The following is a 14,638-nucleotide window of genomic DNA, read 5'->3' as shown; positions in this document are numbered from 1 at the left end:
ACCCCTGGTCCACGACCCTGCCGCGTCGGGAATTGAACCCTGGTCCCAGGCCGTTCTCTGCTTCCGGGTCTGCCGCCTCTAACCAGTGAGCCACACCACTCCAGGAAGGCTAACTCCTCACTCCGCCACTCCCTTGTACATATGCCCTCATAACTTTCCATGATTTTCTCGACTGATGTGAATGCAGGAAAGGAACACAAATCTGAACGAGGCAATACATACAACATTTGTTCAGATGAAGACAGAGTAGGAGCGTTTCACGAAGATGGGGAGGTCTGATTGTGTCTTGCTCAGGGGTGGAGGAGTTCCACAAAGAGGTTGAGCATTTGTTGGTGTTTTGTAGAATGCTACAGTTCAATGCACGCAATGTGTTTCTGTTGTGGTGGGTATTTCAATCATGCCACTTGCTTGATGCATTCATTGTGGTGGGTATTTCATGTCATGCGAATTGCTTGATGCAGTGATTGCTCCCGCCATGTCTGTCCCTGTAGGAGTTGTTTGGTGTCCTGTCACTGCATAGTGGTCAAAGGAGCCGAGTAGAGATGTAATTCATATGAAAGTTAAATAAACTCTTTCTTAGGCCCGTTGCAGCTCGCTGTGTGTGTTCTTGCTCTCTTACATGTGGGTACCATGTTTATAGGCATTTATGTAATACTTTACCCTTAGTTTGTATTCTTTTCGCTTTTATTTAGGTATCCTGAGTTGCAATGGCAGATGTGACTGATGGTTTCCTTTGAGTTACATAAATACAATTCAAAAGACTATCAGAATGAATTGTTTCTTCATGATAAACACCCCAGAGGCCTTTGGTAGATGTTTAGATTTGTTTTTTACAATGAAGAGTTTTGGAGCCAGTTATCCATGTCCTGGAACGTTTCTTCAGAGTTGACCTCTTAGGGTTTCTCATGTAGTGTGTGTACCTTCTGGGTTCCAACCGTCCATGATTACAGGAGTGTAATGCAGCAGCAGCTGTACTAAGAAGCTGTTCTCAAGAAAACGTGTGGGCACAATGCGAAAGGGATATTGGCTTTAGTAGATTTACTATACTTCAGTCTTTCAATTTGTACTTCTTGCCAAACCACGGAAATTCGATCACCAGAATATTTAGGGGCCCGTTTCACAGAAGGAACTTAAGACTCAATCCTAAACTTACTACTATTTTGGTATTCACAGAATGCGCTTACTACTTTTGGTATTCACAGAAGTTAGGATTTTGTCTTAAGTCTGTCTTAAGTTTGTCTTAAGTCTGTCTTAAGTTTGACTTAAGTCTGTTTTAAGTCTGTCTTAAGACAAACTTAAATCAAAATCCTAACTTCTGTGAATGCCAAAAGTAGTAAGTGCATTCTGTGAATACCAAAAGTAGTAAGTGCATTCTGTGAATACCAAAAGTAGTAAGTGCATTCTGTGAATACCAAAAGTAGTAACTTCATTCTGTGAATGCCAAAAGTAGTAAGTGCATTCTGTGAATACCGAAAGTAGTAACTTCATTCTGTGAATGCCAAAAGTAGTAAGTGCATTCTGTGAACACCAAAAGTAGTAACTTCATTCTGTGAATGCCAAAAGTAGTAAGTGCATTCTGTGAATACCGAAAGTAGTAACTTCATTCTGTGAATGCCAAAAGTAGTAAGTGCATTCTGTGAACACCAAAAGTAGTAACTTCATTCTGTGAATGCCAAAAGTAGTAAGTGCATTCTGTGAACGCCAAAAGTAGTAAGTGCATTCTGTGAATGTCAAAATAGTAGTAAGTTTAGGATTGAGTCTTACTTTCATTCTGTGAATCGGGCCCTACATGTCTTAAATGTGTTTGGAAAAAAGGAGTGGTGATATTGAAATGGGCCACAAAGTAAGTGGGAAAATGCGGTTTATGCTATAACTAAAGGGAAACAATGTTCCATGCCAGTTTTGGCCTTGTTTAGAATTAAATCTGCTTTATCTACACTCCCAACACATTCTAAATGTTTAGTATGATGACAGCCATCAAGCGATGGATATGAGATTGCTGCAATAAACCCTTCTCTTCAATTGTTATGAATTACTTGTGAACTTGACTGTATGCCTGGAGATCCCTTCTGTACTAGACCAATCAGCATAAATGTGTATGCAAATGTAATACACAGGAGCCTGCAGTCCCAGTATAAAAGCCCATCTCTAATGTCCTTATCACAGTCAGGTTGTAACATAGATACTCAAATGTAGTAAGTTATTACAGTTGAGTTGTGATTTCACAATGACTACTGCTTGAGCTAGCAGCCAAGGAAAAGGAAAGCCATAGAGCACATTTACAGCTGCAGTTTAAACAACGAAAAGGAGAACTGGCTTTTCATTCTTCTAATCTGTTGTTATAAAATAAACAGCCATCTGCTGAAAGGAGATACTTATGGAAATATGTACATTTTTCCACAGTTACAGTGATTACAGGAAACAGAAATACTGTATGTTTCAAAATATTCCAAGCAACAGCATTTTTAATCTAACTTAAACAAACACATTTTTTTTAAAACTAATTATTGACTGTTTCATGTTTTTAGACTTTTTAAATTTACAGTACAGGTGCTATTTTTATACGTCCTGCCTGCGAACATACTTTCGCCTTAGAGCAAGTAATTACGGGCCATATTTATGACTCTTGCAGCGCAGGGCAGCGCAGAAAGATACCTTGATGCTCTGCCCGGCAACACAGGGAAAGGGAAAGAATGGGTCATATTTATTCAATACGGACCATTCCTGTCCTTTCCTCTTGCGCTGGCGCATTTTGGCGGCCTAGTGCCAACGCAAGCCCCCGTGGTGCAGAGGTGCCTGTGTTGTAGGCAGGATTGTGTTGTGCACGTAGGGGCACCTTCCTGCACAAAAACAATCCTGAAAGGCTAGTACATCTTTCTATGTGGGCTGCACAATGCAGCACACATAGAAAGAGGAAAACCTAGAAGAAATATAGAAATTTCTCCTTGTTATGCCGTATCCTTTTGGTGCATTCAAAGGTTTACCAGTGTTGGTAAATCTGGGATTGTTTAAACAACTATAGGAGTGGCTTGGGAACACCCACACAACGCCTAAGGAACGCCTCCCTTGTGCAGAGGAGTGCATTGCAGCAACTTACACTGCATTGCATTACTTCATATTTTTTAAGCTATTCAAAACCATGCAAAGAGAAATGTGTCTTTAGTTTTGCAGAGCTCTTGCACCACCTTGCATGGTGCACGGTGCAGGAGCGACACAAACCAGGTCATAAATATGGCCCCAAGTATTTAGGAAGTCTGAGGGAAGAGTCATGGTGTGACCATCTATTACAAGGATTGAAGTACCCCTTCCATAAGTTATACAGTTATTGCAAATCACCTTATAGTTCGTTGACCTTAAAGAGACATAGCTGGCAGCAGCCCACTCCTCTCTGAGGCAGCTGGCAGTAGACCCCCTACTCTTTTGAGGGAAGTGACAGCTGCCCCCTCCTCTTTGAGGGAACTGACAGCTGCCCGCTCCTCTTTGAGGGAACTGACAGCAGCCCCCTCCTCTTTGAGGGAAGTGACAGCTGCCCCCTCCTCTTTGAGGGAACTGACAGCTGCCCGCTCCTCTTTGAGGGAACTGACAGCAGCCCCCTCCTCTTTGAGGGAAGTGACAGCTGCCCCCTCCTCTTTGAGGGAACTGACAGCTGCCCGCTCCTCTTTGAGGGAACTGACAGCAGTCCCCTCCTCTTTGAGGGAAGTGACAGTTGCCCCCTCCTCTTTGAGGGAAGTGACAGCTGCCCCCTCCTCTTTGAGGGAACTGACAGCTGCCCGCTCCTCTTTGAGGTAACTGACAGCAGCCCCCTCCTCTTTGAGGGAAGTGACAGCTGCCCCCTCCTCTTTGAGGGAAGTGACAGCTGCCCCCTCCTCTTTGAGGGAACTGAAAGCTGCCCGCTCCTCTTTGAAGGAACTGACAGCTGCCCCCTCCTCTTTGAGGGAACTGACAGCTGCCCGCTCCTCTTTGAGGGAACTGACAGCAGCCCCCTCCTCTTTGAGGGAAGTGACAGCTGCCCCCTCCTCTTTGAGGGAACTGACAGCTGCCCGCTCCTCTTTGAGGGAACTGATAGCAGACAGCTGCCCCCTCCTCTTTGAGGGAAGTGACAGCTGCCCCCTCCTCTTTGAGGGAACTGAATGCTGCCCGCTCCTCTTTGAGGGAAGGGACAGCTGCCCCCTCCTCTTTGAGGGAACTGAAAGCTGCCCGCTCCTCTTTAAGGGAAGTGACAGCTGCCCCCTCCTCTTTGAGGGAACTGAAAGCTGCCCGCTCCTCTTTGAGGGAAGTGACAGCTGCCCCCTCCTCTTCGAGGGAACTGACAGCAGCCCCCCCCCTCCTCTTTGAGGCTGCTGCCCTATTCGCCCTTATATCATAATTGGATAAAGTATAGAAATGCATTTACCCCGGCCCTGCTCTAAAAACCTAAAACCTGAGCAAGGAAGAGGGATCCTATAGCTTGCCTTAGGCACGGTGTGAGGATCGGGGCATACACTAAGCTACTACTGTTCATGAATATTGGGGGGGATTTTAAACAATAATCTTCCAGCCACTAGGTAGGGCTCGGGGGTGGGGGGAGGATATGGAAGAACGTCCATCCCCTCAACCCTCTGTACTTATTTTTTACATTTCTCTTAGCTCCTGAATGTTGAGGGGGATGAAAACACCACTAACTGTGTCCTTCAATTGAAGAATTGTTGAGAGGGAGAAACAGCTACCTGTAAGGTAGGAGGCTTAGCTGATTTTAAAGACATTTTAATATTGGTGAAATCAGCAAATGTCCATACCAAAATACACTTTCTGTAAAAATGTCACAATTTCTGGCAGACGGACAGGCAGGGTTGGACTGACCCATACGGCAATCTGGCAGTGTCAGAAGGGCTGGTCTGAGAGGTCACTGTGTAGGACATTTTCAGGTCGAGCCTGGGAAGCACATGCAATGCTCTGCAAGCCATGCTGTTTTGGAGTATGGACTTCAAGCCCTGCCCACTCTCTGCCAATTTTTGTCATTGGCTAGTATCCCTGTCCTTCGTAAAAGCTGGCTTGTGATTCGTTATTAGACTTGTTAGTCCTTCCTTAGTACCGCCTTGCCTTCATTTGCAACCTCCCATGAGGATTGGCCCTTTTAATACGGTTGTTACACTGTACATCTTATTTACTCTGTAAGCACTATTTTCTTTAATGGTTTCCCCTACTGCAGACACTACATGCTTCCCTGCAGCATTCAGCCCGCAATGTGTGCTTTTGACAGGGCGCTTTTACAAAAAAAAGCATTTGTTTGTCAACTTCTGTGAATACCAAAAGTAGTAAGTTCATTCTGTGAACACCAAAAGTAGTAAGTGCATTCTGTGAATACCAAAATAGTAGTAAGTTTAGGATTGAGTCTTAAGTTCATTCTGTAAATCGGGCCAAATGCCTTTTATTATTGCAGGTTTTGTAACCTCAAAATCACGCAATTGCGAGACCTATTGCATTGCAAATGCTTGTTTTTGGGCTGTTTGGTGGCCTGTTTGATAGTCTGGCACGCTGGCTTTCACTGTTGAGTTCCCCGATATTCCCTCAAACAGTGTCACCAGTCTCCCATACCATAAAAACACATATCCAGCGTGTTTTTACAAGTTGATTTTCAGAATGAGGGCCACTGTTTTAGCTGTCTGATGTGCTAATGGGGGTCACTTTTATTGTGATGCCTGGATCTATGTTCTGTCTCAGTCTGACCCTGAATACAGGGAAGGTGGACAAGGAAACAATGAGAGAGGAACAAGGACAGATTGACAGAAAGATAGAGAGACGAGCAGGGACAGAGGAACAGAAGGCCATGGAGAGAGAGAGAGAGGGACCGGAACAGAAGTGAAGAGACCTGGAGAGAAAGATAACCCTTCTGGGGCGCGCAGGGAGTGATATGAGGAGACACAGAGTGGAATGGAAAGAGAAATGGAGTAACATACGAGGACCGGGACAGATAGAGTGACAGAGAGGCAAGAGGACAAATATAGATAGGGAGAGGAGAACAAAGAGAGGGACAGAGGAAGGGACAAGGACAGTATGCGTTCTCCCGCCTACAGGTCCTACAAAACCAGGCGGCTAAACTGGTCTGTAACAAAGGCAAGCGAGATTCGGCCTCTGCATGCCTAAAAAAACTTCACTGGCTACCAATGCGTCAGAGGGCCACCTTCAAACTACTTTGCCATGCGCACAGAGCCCTTCATAAAACGGGCCCCACTATCCTTCAAGGGAAAATTGAATTCTATATCCCCAACAGGAATCTAAGATCTAACAACTCAGGTCTGGCGAAATCCAAGCGCATTTACAAAGCAAGGACTGGTGGACGCGCCTTCTCATACTTGGCGGCTAAAAAATGGAATGAGTTACCTGTGGACCTCAGACACACCACTAACTACCTCCAATTCCGCCAAAAATTAAAAACTCACCTCTTTCCCAAAAACTAACCCCCCAGCACAGTTTCAGTAGTCTTCTTTTCTTATAGCGCCGTGATATCCCATGGGATGAGTGTCGCGCTTTACAAATACCAAAAATAAATAAAGAGGGACAGTGAGCAAGGGGAACACAGAGAACATTACTAGGGAAAATAAGTCTGTGTAGGAGTAGGAGAAGACAAAGGAAAAGAAACATGAGTAAGCATTAGTGTGAGTAAAAGGAGGATACTTTGATATACAACTTGTATAAATAGTGATGAGTAAGTGGGAATATGAGTAAAAGAAGGAGTAACTAGAGGTAAGAATAATAATAAGTTGGAGTAAGTAAGAGTAAATATCAATACTTTGAAAACTATGAATACTTTATAGGTAGAATTGATCTAAACCACTGCATTCATGCCTGGACCTCTCTAAATATTGAGCTCTTCATCCCTCTACTTGATCCAATAGATTTATGTATGGCAGCTGGGCCGAGGGATCTCAGTGTACCTTTCAACTTTTTAGCACTCTCTTATCTCGTAACCTCTCATACAAGGTCAGTACCATCTGATAACAGACATTCGAGTTCTCAACACCAGAAAAACTGCCTTCTTATCCCCCTCTATCTCCTTTACAAGCACGGATACTCAAGGCCTCAGCTTTAAGGATGACATTGTAGCTAAAATATTACGAGCTCCGTCACTACTGGGCGATGATGGAAATGACCCATCGAGTAGTAGAACTGATGATTGGAACTCAGCATCAGCCCAAAAGAACTACAGACAAAGATCGCACTGCATTGAGCGCTTTTGACAGAATAAGTAAGAGCTAATATAGCTTCCAATGGGCTCCTAGTCACTACAGCACCATATATTTTTCTGGAAGACATTGGTTTCGGACGAGAATGGTCTCAAATCGCGTGGTAATGTGTACGTGGCTGGCTCAGTCTTATCATCAACACAGCTAAACACCTCTCTGACAATCTACTGGTGAGAATAACCTGAAAGCAGGATTCAATATATCCCCCTTCAAAACTCAACTTGCGGAAATAAACTGTGAAATGGGGGAACATAAGGACCATCTGAAGTGAAAGAAGATCAGCAAACTACAATAGGATATCAAGAAATTTGACAAAGAGAAAGTCTATTCATATATCAGAGAAGACTTGCAAACTCCAGGAGGAGACAGCTCCTCGGGTGAAGGATCTATGAATAACCATCACCGACAGATTTCGTTAAGCAGCCCATCAGGTGGAGATAGCTGGAGCAGCTACAAAAACAATAGGATACAACCACCACCACCCCTGTATGGATACTCTATGGGCCTATTTTTAGGCCCACAGCCACCTTGGAATGCAATGTTCCAGAAGCCTCAGCAACAATTACCTCTCTTTTACCAACACAACCAAAGCCAACAACTTTTTTTAGGAAGAGGACGGGGCAGGGGAAGAGGCAAAAGAAGAGGAGCACACAAACATGTTCAGTGGCAAGATCCACCAGAGCCCCGGTCCCTACTACAGATGGAACTCAGAAGCAAGACCAATCCACACAGTTAGTGATCAATTTATCTTCCAAAGTCCTCATTCCGACTAAAAAACAAGGCTTGGAGAAAGGCCTGGGGTTTGTACCTACCCCCACAAGGACCCCTTTCGCCTCACTAGAGAATTACAAGGCTTCTTTAGGAAACTGAGACTTAGAGCTTACTTCCATGACAAGAAACCAAACACTGATGAGAATTCAGGATGAAAGCCCCCTCAGGAGCTACCCCATGAGGGGAAGACACCTCACAAAATCCTGACTTTTGAACAAGCTGTCCTAAAGGATATCCAACTACTGGACAACAACAGGCAATTTCATAACATTACATCCCAAGAGAGAAAAGCCATCAGGAAACTGGCTGATGACGACTCTATCACTATTACACCAACTGAAAAAGGGGGTGGTATTGTGCTTCTACAGACAACAAACTACACCAGTTAATGCCTACGCTAACTGTTTGAAGGTAGATACTACAGAAGCCTAGCTACTGATCCGACTGAAACTCTTTCAACCAGGATACAGTCCCTTGTGAATTCAGCTGAATCACAGGGTTGGATATCTCCCAATGAAGAGGGGTTCCTTATCAACACGGATCCAAGGGTTCCTTACTCCTACATCTTACCCAAAATTCATAAGGGGACCCTCCCGCCTACCGGACAACCCATCATTTCAAGCATAGGATCCCTCTTAGAAATGCTGAGTAAATTCTATAATCACTTCCTCCAATCCTTTGCGAACAAAATTCAATCCTATCTACAGGACACGAGGGATGTCCTCAATCTGATCGCTGATAGAGACATGAACGACGAGATGTGGAGGCTCTGTACACCAACATCCCCCAGGAAGCCACTTTAACTGTAGTGGAGTCATGCCTGTTGGCTGAAAACTGGACCTCGCAAACCCCAGTGAGTTTTTTAATGAATGTGCTACAATAGCCAGACGAGAAAATTTCCTTTTATTCCAGAAAACTCTATATTAGCAAATCCAGGGCACTTCAATGGACAGCACATGTGCCCCGAGCTTGGCATGCCTTTGTATGGCTGAATGTAAACGCCTCTACATCTACAACAATAATCCCTACATGGCCAACATCAAGACACATGGCGATGTTACATCGATGACATCATTACATTTTGGCATGTAAAGGAGGAGACCTGCGACTTCGTCTATAAATGGATCAACTCACTCAACCCTTTCCTGAAGTTTACACGCACTGTTTCAGACAAAGCGATTATCTTCTTAGACCTGACGATTTCACTGAGGGATGACCAACTGTCGACCACCACTTTTAAGAAACCAACAGCCTGCAACAACTTACTGCGCTACGACAGCCATCATCCTAACGTCCTGTGGGACAACCTACCTTTCAGCCAGATTTTACACCTAAGCAGAAACTGCAGCTTAACATCTAATTTCGATAAAGAGGCCGAACTACTTAGCAGGGACTTAGAGGCCTGGATCTGTCCTACACCGGTGATTAAAAAATCTTGCAATAGGGCAAGAAATAACAATAGAGAGGCTCTTCTCGAACATAGACCTAAAGAAAAGGAGACGGGGCGTGGCTAAGATGGCGGCCTGAGCAGACGCTAATTCATGTGGCTCCCCGGCCCGAAGCCCCATTGAGCCACGAAATTAGCGTTTAAACCCCCCAGCCATAGCGTCCTGTGCCCAGTAGTGTGGGGGCAGTTGGTGTCCGTTCCTTTGGTGGCAGATGAGAGCAGAACCGCCCGTCGGCGATACCTTTCACCCCGCAGACAGCGGCAGAGGTGTAATGGCGGCTGGGGTTGCGAAGCACCTAGCGCCAAATCCCTGCTGAGGGGCCACACCAGAAGGACCCGACAGCCGGAACCGACAACAGGCGACCGCGAGAGCAGCCCCCGGTGAGTGAAGTGGGTGGCGGTGCGCTTTCCCGAGGCAGACGGAGGCGTCAGCCCGGAGGCGTCAGCCCGTAGGCGCGAAAACTGAGCCCCGGGATTTGAGGTCTGCATCCAGCGGATGTGAGCCTGTCCGCCAGAGCTGCGACTACTGAGGCCGAGGCCGGAGTGACGAGACATCAGCGGCCGCCCATCCCGCAGGCAAGATCGACAAACGGCAGAGCACTGGCAGCGAGGTAATCCGCTGTGTGGCAGATCGGCAGTGGGAGAAACGGCGATGGGAAGGCTCGAAACTCGACCCCCCAGCGTTCGGGCCTACGGAGGCAACTTGTCTGCAGCAATGACGCCGGTAAGGAGCGGGGGCACGAGACCCGCGTGGCACCAAGCGGAGTGGACTGGAGGGACAGGCTTGTTGATGCTTGCCCGGCGTTAGTAGCCCTTTGGCGCAGGGGCCCTTGAGCCAGGCGAGACACAGTGGGGATTGAGCCGGTTCTGCGCAGGTGGACCTTGGGGAGCGAGGCCCGGCCTGTACTGCCCAACCACGAGAGGATCTAGAGGCCGACTCTCAGCAGCGCATACCCCCTTTAAGCTTCAACGAACAACGGTGGAGGGAGCAGTTGGCCAGAGCGGTGCAGAAGAGGTACCCGCCAGACGCTCACAGGCTCGCGGCGCTTCGCCAATGTGGTGACTGAGCCGTGAGCGACAGCGTGGGATTTGCGCCGGTCCTGGCCCGGGGGGAGCTGGGCCCGCGCTGCCTCGCTATGCCTGGAGTTTAGAGCCACCACTAACAGCGTTGGCCTCCCCCGCAGCGATACAGGGGGCGACTGACGGAGACGGCGCAGGCCAGAATTGAGTCCTGGACCTCAGCCCGAGCTGCATAGACGCCCAGTAGCTACACATTCCTCGGGGTGGGCTCCTTTCAAGCACCCGAGCCTCTGAGGCTCTCCTGGACTCGCGCAGCAGGCGCATCATGGCCACTGGGGCGGACGCAACATTGCAGACATACTGGTGAAGGGCACCCCTAAGGGCGAGAAAGGTCCACCCTCCCCAGCGGCGGCGCAAGAACTAACAAAGCAAGAGGATGGAGGGGCCCCCATAACTAAATCCTTCTTAGAAACTCTGTTTAACTCCTTGCGGGAGGATTTCCAGACGTTAAAACAGGACATGGCTGAAGAGCATCGGGAGCTGCAACGTGATGTAGACACACTTGGGGGACCGAGTGGCGGAGGTTGAGGAAGCAGAACAGACCCGAAGCGAGGAGGTAGAACAATTGCAGCAAGAAGTCATCCGACTATGAGAGCAACAAGTCGACCTCCAGGCGCATGCAGAGGACCTCGGGAACCGATCTCGGAGGAACAACATAAGGGTCCGAGGCGTTCCATCGAAAGCAGAAGGGAACAGTGTTGCTCACTACCTGCAGGGACTGTTCCGGGAGATCTTGGGGGAAACCGATGATTTTGAGATTCGCATTGACAGGGCGCATAGAGTGGGCCTGGCGCGCCGAGCACCTGTTCCCCCCCCCCCCGGATATTCTGGCCTTCCTTCCTGATTTTCCCTTGAAAGAACGAATTCTGAGAGAGCTGAGAGAGGAGCGCCAGAAACAGCCTCTCCAATATCAGGGCTACCCAGTGGCATTGTACCAGGACCTCTCGGCCATCACCCTGCAAAAGAGAAGGACTTTTAGGGTAGCCACAACGTTCTTGCGAGATAAAGGGATTCCTTATTCATAGGGTCACCCCTTCCGGCTCATCTTTAAATAGAAAGGAGCCCTGCATCAGCTCAGATCGATACGGGAAACGTGTGCTCTATTGGGCATCGATCTAGATGAGGACTTACAGATGGGGGAGACAGCTTTGCACTCCTCACAGGCAAAATCGCCGCGGACCTCGCGAGACAGATGGCAGCGACTTGGAAGCAGACGATCGCCCAAGGCCAATCTTAAACCGGACCCAGAGACCATGGCACAGGAACAGGCATCGGCTATCCAAGAAGTATCTAAGGATACAGCGGCGGGGAACTGATGAAGTGCAGGCGGGGGTTTTTCCTTTTCTTCACACTGAGAACATGCGGGACTAGGGAGGGAGGGTCGGGGGGCCACCGAGGTCACCACTGCCACACACCCTTCCACGTAAAATTACCACAGGCCTGATCTGTGTATGGATAGGCCTGGGACTATGGCTCACATTGGGGACTTCTTGGTTGGGGTGGGGGGGAGGTGTGAGGTGGGGGTTGGGTTCCGGGGGGAAGTTTGGGGGTTGGTCAGGGGTTTGGGGGCAGGACGGGGGTGGGACTTTTGGGGGGAGTTTGTTTGTGGGGGTACCCCTCTGTCCACCTTTTTTTCTGTTTTATTTCCCACAAGCTACACAGAGCGACTGAGTAAATGATTGTGAGAAGATGACGCACTCACAACTTAAGATCCTTTCCCTTAATGTGTGAGGGCTAAACAACCCCATAAAGCGACGGGCTGTCCTGTCTCTTTTAGAGCACTCCACAGCGGACCACTGTCTCCTCAAAGAGACTCATTTGCTGCCTAAAGATCACCACCAACTAAAATCCGGTGCCTTCCCCACACAACTGTTCTTATCCTCCTCTAAGAAAACAGCAGGGGTGGCGATACTGGTGTCCAGATCATTCCCAGGCAGAGTACTCCACCGAGAGGTAGAGATAAAAGGGCGATTGCTTGTGTACCAGTTTCTAATGGCCGGCCAGATGCTGGTAGTGGGCTCTGTATACGCACCCAATGAGGTCCAAGAGGTCTTTCTCCGGAAAGCGCTAGCAGCGGCCACAGCCAACTCTGATCGGCATTTACTGCTGGGGGGGGCGACCTTAATCTAGTCTTCCATAACACATCAGATCGTTCTTGCCAAAGGTTGGGGCAGGTGGGGGCTCTTTCTAAGATCGGACATGCGCACCTCTGAGATCTGGGCCTCATTGACCTTTGGAGACACTTACACCCACGTAGTACAGCTTACACTTATTACTCAGGGGCCCATTAGACCTATGCCAGGCTTGATTACTTTCTCTGTTCTTCTCCTCTGGTGCAGCGAGTGCTAGATGTAGACATACTGCCAGCCTCACTATCTGACCATTCCCTGGTGGTGGCCACCTTCTCACTCCCAGCTGCATCGGCACCGCAGCGACATTGGCATCTTAGGTAATCCCTCCTACACACGCCATCGACGGTGGACCGGATTAAATCCGCCATTACCCACTTCTTATCTCACAATGACAAAACTGAGACTTCGCGGGCTATGCAGTGAGCCGCCCTTAAGGCCGTGATACGGGGCGAATTGATATCTATTGCCACAGCCAATAACAAAGAGCGAGCGCAGAAACGGGCGGAGATTGCGCAGAGAGTAGCCGAGCTGGAGCAAATGCACCAGCGTATGGGAGAGGCTCGGGCCTGGCGCCAACTGTGTGCAGAGAGGAAAATGTTAGCGGCCTTAGACCAAGGCAAGGCGGAATATGCGGCCCTCCGTCTTCGACAGGCCTATTACGCTGGGGGGGATAGATGTGGACGCCTTCTAGCGAACAAGCTGCGGGAGCAGCGCCAGAGACAAGGAGTGCAGAGCATACGTACCGCCTACGGCAATTTGGTCTCAGACGAGGGGGCGATAGCAGAAGCCTTTAGGGCGTTCTATGAGACCCTCTATGCAGGTGACTCCCTTGACCCGCAAGCAAGCCAGGGATATTTGCAAAATGCACACCTCCCCTCCTTGAACTCGGCTCAGGCAGCATTCTTGGACAGGGCCATCGGCCTGGAAGAGGTGGTGTCAGCGATCTCGCGTCTGAAGCTTGGGAAATCCCCAGGTCCAGATGGGTACCCGGCGGTTATCTATAAAACGTTCTGTTACCAGGTGGCTCCCCTGTTGCGAGATCTTTTTAACTCCTTTGCCCAACCTGGCGCGATTCCTGCAGAACTCCTGGAAGCCACAATTACGGTCATACCAAAACCAGGAAAGGATAAAAGCCATTGTAGCTCGTATCGACCAATTTCCCTTTTAAACATTGACTTCAAACTGTATACCAGCATTCTAGCAGGACGGTTGGCGCCCTATATGCCGCAGCTGGTGGAACCGGATCAGGCCGGCTTTATACCACTGCGCCAAACCAGTGACAACACTAGGCGGGTCCTCCACCTAATTGAAGCGGGGTCATGCACGCGACGAGACTGCATGTTGCTAGCAATAGATGCCGAAAAGGCATTCGATAGGGTCCACTGGCCCTATCTTGAACAGGTCCTGCACCTCTTTGGACTGGGGGAAGGTTCTGAACCAATCTCGCCGCTGTATTTTGCAGGATTTGGAGTTTAGTTAGATGGCTTTCATTTATCGATGACAGCAAGGCATTTCCATAATCCAGGCGGTTTATTATCAGGCCATGTACTAGTGATTTCCTGGCCTCAATAGGGATCCATTTGAAAACCTTCCAAAGGTGGCGCATCACTCCGAAACATGAGCCAACTATATGGCTGATCTGATTTTTCATAGACAACTGACTGTCCATATAGAAGCCTGAGTTTTGCACTGTTGATTTGGGTATTGGACATGAGCCGAGGTTCAAAGCCCACCAGTCATGAGACCAATGCTCGGCAGCTTTGCCAAAGAGCATGATCTCAGACTTACCTCCATTAAGTTGGAGATGATTTGAGCTCATCCACCAGGATGGGGCAACAGCGAGTTGGAGATGAACAGAGTCGGGGGGCAAAGGTGTGAAAGGAGACTTGGAGGGGAGTTCATAGAGGAGTGATGAGCAATGTGGAGGGAGGGTTAAGATAAAGGATTAATTGATCTTGTAAAAGTATGGATTCATTGATCTTGGA

Source organism: Lissotriton vulgaris, chromosome 1_1, assembly GCF_964263255.1.
Source record: "Lissotriton vulgaris chromosome 1_1, aLisVul1.2, whole genome shotgun sequence".
Taxonomy (NCBI): Eukaryota; Metazoa; Chordata; class Amphibia; order Caudata; family Salamandridae; genus Lissotriton; species Lissotriton vulgaris.
Note: the sequence above shows the minus strand (reverse complement) of the source record.